This window comes from Durio zibethinus, chromosome 7, assembly GCF_047325235.1.
Source record: "Durio zibethinus cultivar Kanyao isolate XHJ-2024 chromosome 7, ASM4732523v1, whole genome shotgun sequence".
NCBI classification, from domain to species: domain Eukaryota; kingdom Viridiplantae; phylum Streptophyta; class Magnoliopsida; order Malvales; family Malvaceae; genus Durio; species Durio zibethinus.
Genome location: NC_143168.1, coordinates 23,674,864 through 23,680,863, shown reverse-complemented (window position 1 = coordinate 23,680,863; position 6,000 = coordinate 23,674,864). Strand labels below are relative to the sequence as shown.

The 6,000-nt window shown below is 29.6% G+C and overlaps 1 long non-coding RNA gene across 1 annotated transcript; it reads right to left on the bottom strand.

The window, feature by feature from the left end:
* Positions 1 to 360: 360 nt before the first annotated feature.
* Positions 361 to 4,224, bottom strand: LOC149518206 (uncharacterized). The gene is made up of 3 exons (XR_016343827.1): positions 4,071 to 4,224; positions 2,043 to 2,103; positions 361 to 885 (listed from the first exon to the last, which is right to left on the bottom strand). It is a non-coding gene; the product is annotated as an uncharacterized LOC149518206 (long non-coding RNA).
* Between the last annotated feature and the right edge of the window lie 1,776 nt (positions 4,225 to 6,000).

Here is a 6,000-nt window from a genome sequence, read left to right as displayed (position 1 = left end):
AACCTCGAACCTCGCTCTGATACCACTTGTTGGGAAAAACAACAATACTTACGCGCAGCAACCACACACAAAATAACAAGCTCAAATCAAGAATAAGAACACACAAATATATTTGGTTCGGCCCAACTCAAAATGGCCTACTCCAACTTAATCCACTATCAAATAAATCTTTACAATTGTGAGACTTTTAGAATGAGAAAAGTCTCCTAAAACTCCTTACTCAAAACTTAACCCAAAACCAATTACACCCTTTAATAGCCTACTCACTTAGCTATTCTCTTGGTGTCTAACTCTATGGGGTTAGAAACTAAAACCAAAACATCTTATTTATAAAGGTGAAACCCTTTATACCTTTACTAAACTCTCGATGTGGGATACAAGACAAACTCAAACTTACTTAACTTTCGATGTGGGATTCTGAGATTCAAGGCAAATCCCAACAGGAAAAGCAGTAAATTGTATTCATCACACTGTCAAACAGCTGTTCCAAAGAGACCCAGCTCCAACTTCACCAAAGTCTCCTGCAATCTCACGAAGTCATTGTTTCCACTTATCCGCTCATCCCTAAGCTCATTCATTCTCTTATTCAGCAACCTACAGTTTGCCACAGTCTGTGCGGCATCCCTTTTGGTTGCCATTAGTGACTCCGTCATTACCCTTTTCTCCTCTATCATATTTGCCAATCCAGTTTTCATCATCTTAACCCGAAGAGTTTCTTTTGCTCTCAGCTTGAACAGACAAAAGAATTTTCAAAACCGTAAATAAACTTCTTATTTTTATAAAATTATATATATAACCTATCAATAATTAATCACACCTTATTTACCTGTATGCTTGATTTGTACAGTTTTTTTCGAACAACTGATCTGCTGCTTCTCCTTTTTCCTTTTATTTGGGAGGCCAACAAATAACATTTTAAGTGAGATAGAAGAAATAATTGCTAGAGTGAAGAATTTGTTAGACCAATAACTTCCAACAAATTTCTGTAAGTAATTTTTGCCGATATCTATGGCTTTTTCCTTTTTTTTTTTTTTAAATCGTTTGAGAAGGATATACTAAATGTTGAAAAGTCAAACAAAAAGATAGACAATTGTTGTTTACTTTCTTTGTTTTAAATTAGTTCTACATGCCTTCCAATTTCATATTTAATAGTTCGCGAAAAAAAAATTTTCATATTAAATCAGACGAAGGACAGAGCCAAAGTTTGACGTGGAGGGGGCCCTAACGGCCTAAACATCACCTGAGTTAATTTGAAATTTTAATATAAAATCATGTAAAATTTTTTAACACAAACTCGCTGATTTTTTTTTTTTTTTTATGTATAGTTGCATTCTATTTAAATTATTACCTGATTTCTTTATAGCAAATTTATAATTTAAAATTTTAATAGATTTTTCCCTAGTTCATGATAACATTGTAAATTATATATATAGCTAAAATTTAGTTTTATGTTGAATATTATAATTACATTTTCATTTGTTATGCATTATAATTACTCAAAATAATTATTGTGCTTTTTTTCTATCATAAAATTTGCATATAAGGAAATAGCTTCACTAAAAGAAAAAAAATAAAACTTATTATTTATATGAAAAATTATATTATATATTGAGACTAAATGGATTATTTAAAGAGAATTTTGATGAAAAGTAACAAATTTACAAGTATTTAAGAAAAATTTTGGAAAACACTTAAAGGTCTAAGTAAAGTAGTTTAAAAAAGCTGAATGCTAAAAATGAGATTAAAACAAAAATTGAGACCAACAAAGGATAAACAAGAAATGGGGTTCAGATGTCACAATTGCTTTCGAGCAAAAAAGAATTAGTGTTACATGGATTAATAGAGTTTAATATCTGTTTTTGACTAACTGCAATTTTGGCGGCCAGTTTGTCTTGCAGCAGGTCTGGTACTTTTTTTCAATGAATAAAATTTGGCATTTATAAAAAATATATTTAATTATTTCTTTGGATATTTTGCTTTATGATAACATGAATTATTGTTTTATTATTTTTTTAGCCGAGAAGGAAACTTTTCACACTCACCTAGTTTTGTCATGACTCCGAGCGACGACGAAGACTTTTTCTTGCCAAGTTCTCGTATAGCCTGCACACAGATTGGAGTGTTGTCAGATATTCAAGTGTGTATAGTAGAAATTAAATGTAGGCCGACAAAGGGGGACAAAATATGGCCGTTGCAATTTGCAATAGCTTAAGCTAGGTCAGCCCTCGCCAATTGTAAAATAATTATTTTATATTTAAATTTATTTAAAATAATATAAAAATAATTGTAAAATTTTTTTAAAAATATAATTTTTAAAATTGATGAACTAATTTAAAATAATAAAATTCAGTTCACGTTAATTTGATTTCAGAATAAATTTGATTGGGTTCTTATTCCAATCAAATTTAAAAAATTCAAAAATATTATACTTTAACTGGAATATTCAAACTACATTCGATGTGAACCATTAGTGTAGATCTAGCGCTGGGCCCTATTTTGTCGCTATTTGCCTAAAGCAAGTCCAGCCATTCCAGCACCCTATTGGTCTAGCCCCATCACATGCTGCTTGCACAGTTCGCTTTGTTTTAATTGAAGAGTACTATTTAATTTATATTAGTGTTAAATTAAAAAATTTTATAATTTTTATAATTATTAATTTTAACAAATTTAAAAGATAAAATTAAAATATAATTTTCGATTTATCACTTTATTTTTAAAATTTATTAAAATAAATAATGTAAAAATAATGTAAAACTTTTTTAATTTTACAATGAATGAAAATTTATTCCCTCTTTTATGCACTAATCAAGTATGCCAAGAATTCGAGTACTTGTCCTTTACGGTTTCCTTTTCTCTTTTCTTATTTTTTCTTTGAGGAAAAAAATTGCAACTATCCATAACAAACGAAAACGACATCAAATGTTTCAAGTTTTTAGTTTAATGATTAAAGAAGTTTAAAAAAATATTAAAAGTTTGATTTTAAATCAATTTTTTTATTTATATTAAAATTTTATCTTTATGATATAATTAGAAAAAAGACGACACCAAATAACCTAAATGGATTAACCAATAAACGTCAAATAACTCAAAAGCTTGAACTTATTTTTAAAAAAACAACTATTTGAATTAACAAATTCCCTCTTTGTCTCACAGGAGGGGGGGCAGGCAGTGCAAGCAAGCCCATTAAGCAAAAGCTTTTTCCTTAACTACATATGAGATGTAGAAGGAGAGGTGGGATTTGAACCTGGGATTTCAATTCTACTAAAGAGAATAACAACAATTAATTAGTAAAACCTGGTTAGTTAATCTACAATTCAAAAGCACTCTTCTACCCTGCAAAAAAGAAGTCAAACAAAAAAGGGGATGAAATTGCAAACGCACCGTTGAAAGTTAAAAAATCTTCAAAAATAATCCAAAGAGGAAAACAGTAAAAATATTGGCTTGATCTCTTATTCATATAGCAGTTGTTTTAAATTGTACGATGGTTCTCTTTTTTTCCCTCTATTTCTTTCACTACTCATCTGGTTTTGTGCAGAAGCTGTTGACTGCTGGGTGGCGATGAATGCTTCCACCCACTCTCTTTTTTGCTTCGTTTTGTCAACTTTTATTCGCTAATTATCATTTTGGGAACCCTATCGAACAAAGATGAGCTCTCCCAGGCTGGACATCGAGCCATCAGTGTTTTTTTTTTTTTTATTATTGCAAATGAATTCATGAGCTACTTGCTTTATTGGGTTTTCTTTGTTCAAGTTTTTATAGCGAAATAACATCAACAGCCTCCAAGCAGTCGGACTAGTTTGTGAAATATTCCGGTTTCAAAAGAACATCACTTTTCCTCGAATAATTACTTTTGCCCTTTTCTTCCTGTCATATCAAATTCATCTCTCTTTTAAACATTTTTGTTCATAATTGCATCCTTGATTTGCTGGGGAAAGAATAACAGCTCAACCGTGAGCTGAGAACGATATTTTCAAGAATTATGACCCATGGAAACAGAACAACAGTCATAGCAAAAATACAATAACACTGAAGAGAATATCAAATATTATTAGAAGATGAAAGAATAATACCTTTTGCCTTATCGTTTCAGCAATTACCGAAGAAGATTCCTCGAGACACAATTGCATGCTTTCCTTTCGCTTTGCAGATTTGTCAGACTTATATTCAATTCGCAGGCCTAGCCTCAACGTTTCCACGGATTATATAACATCAGAGCACGTGGGTTTTCGCAGTTCACGTGATTCGTTGGACCTTAGCATTTAAAATGTTTATTTTAGTCCTGTCCTTCCGATTGGTTTCTTTCCTTTTTTTTTTGACTCCGTCCATTTTATAAAAGTCTTAATTAGTTGATTTTTCCTGGTTAACAATTTTCAACTTTGATTTAAAATTATTTTAAATATTTTTAGTGAATTAATTTCGGTACATATATAAATTACTTCAACGAAAGTTTCTAAAAAACTATTTTTTACATTTTAATTAATACCAAATTGAAAATAAAATGAGGTCAAACTTAAAAAATTTTGATAATAAAAATTTAAATTATAGTGACAACTTTTTTAAAATTATGAGGGTATTTTTTAAAAAAACTTGACTGTTAAATTAATAGTAAAATATATGCCTTAATTATTTAGTCAAATGTGTATTTAGTTTTAATTATTTTATTTAAAACTCAAATCTCATTAATTGTAACAACTTAATCCCTTTTTTTTTTTTTTTGGAATAAAGGAAAATTGCAAAAAATGCATTCCTCATATGAATGACCATCTTTTCAAAATTAGGATATTTTCAGTTATTTCTAAGATCTATTTAATAGTAGAACTCGCATTTTAACGATTAAATGAAGTTTGAATTTGTCTTTTATTTCTTAACCTAACGGTAAAGAAACCTTAAGAAAGATATGAAGGCTTGGACTTAAACCAAGCCGACCTCTCCCTTTGTAACAGTGCTTTGCTCTTTTACGAAAAAAAAATAAGTTTGAATTTAAATAAAATAAGTAGAATTTTGAAGACTTACAATCTATAGAAAGAGGAGGACAGTAAGCCACAAAGCTTAGCAAGTTGCTAGTGCTCTTAAGCTGACTTTGGCTTACCTCAGCCTAACTTGAGTTGAGCACGTAAACGACTCAAACTCTGTTGTATATATTATCAAAGAAGTATTTTTTAAAATTATATTATATTAAATATTATTTTATAATCATGTAGTATTTATATGTGTTCAAGAATAAATATTTGGAAGTGTTGAAATAGACTTTTGAATAAAACACAAAACGAAGAGTCGATTGCTCTTTGATGGGAGTCAACTACCTGGTGCCCTGACAATTTGGCACTGGACAATTGGATGCCCTGACAAGGCAATTGAATTCCCAAGAAGGATATTCAATCTGTTTGAAAATATAATTAGGGAAGCCGATTGTTCATTTAGGGCATTCGATTGCCTTTTTTGAAAATTTAAAAAATATGTTTATTGAATAAGATATTTCATCCTAAAAATGATGATTCTTTATAAAAGAAATTTTCATTGATGAAATGACGTTTCAAGCATCGGTTGAGGCCTATACATATTTCATTAAAACTCATTTTATAACAACTTTTCATTCTTCTCATGATCAAAATCGAAATTTTCTTTTCGTATTATTTTTTCAGTTTGGGATTCAAGTGAGCTAACAAGGGAATTGAAGTGCAATCTTTTCCTTCTTCAAGATAGGTATTGTATCTTGTAGATGATGTCTCCAAAAATTCATTTGCACTGTAGTAAGGAAACTATTCTCCTTAAGATAAATTTTTTGAAGTCCCGTGCTTATAATTTTGTTTCTTTTTTTTTCATTTCTGCATTTTTTTTTTGTTGCCATAACTATACCCATATACAACAAACTTGACCTACCATTAAATTTAGATTCAATTCCAAAGCAAACAATGTTTGATTCAAAATGACTTGACGTGTTACTTATATTTTCCTACTATACGCTTTATGATGTTCTATATATTTTTTTTAGATAAATAA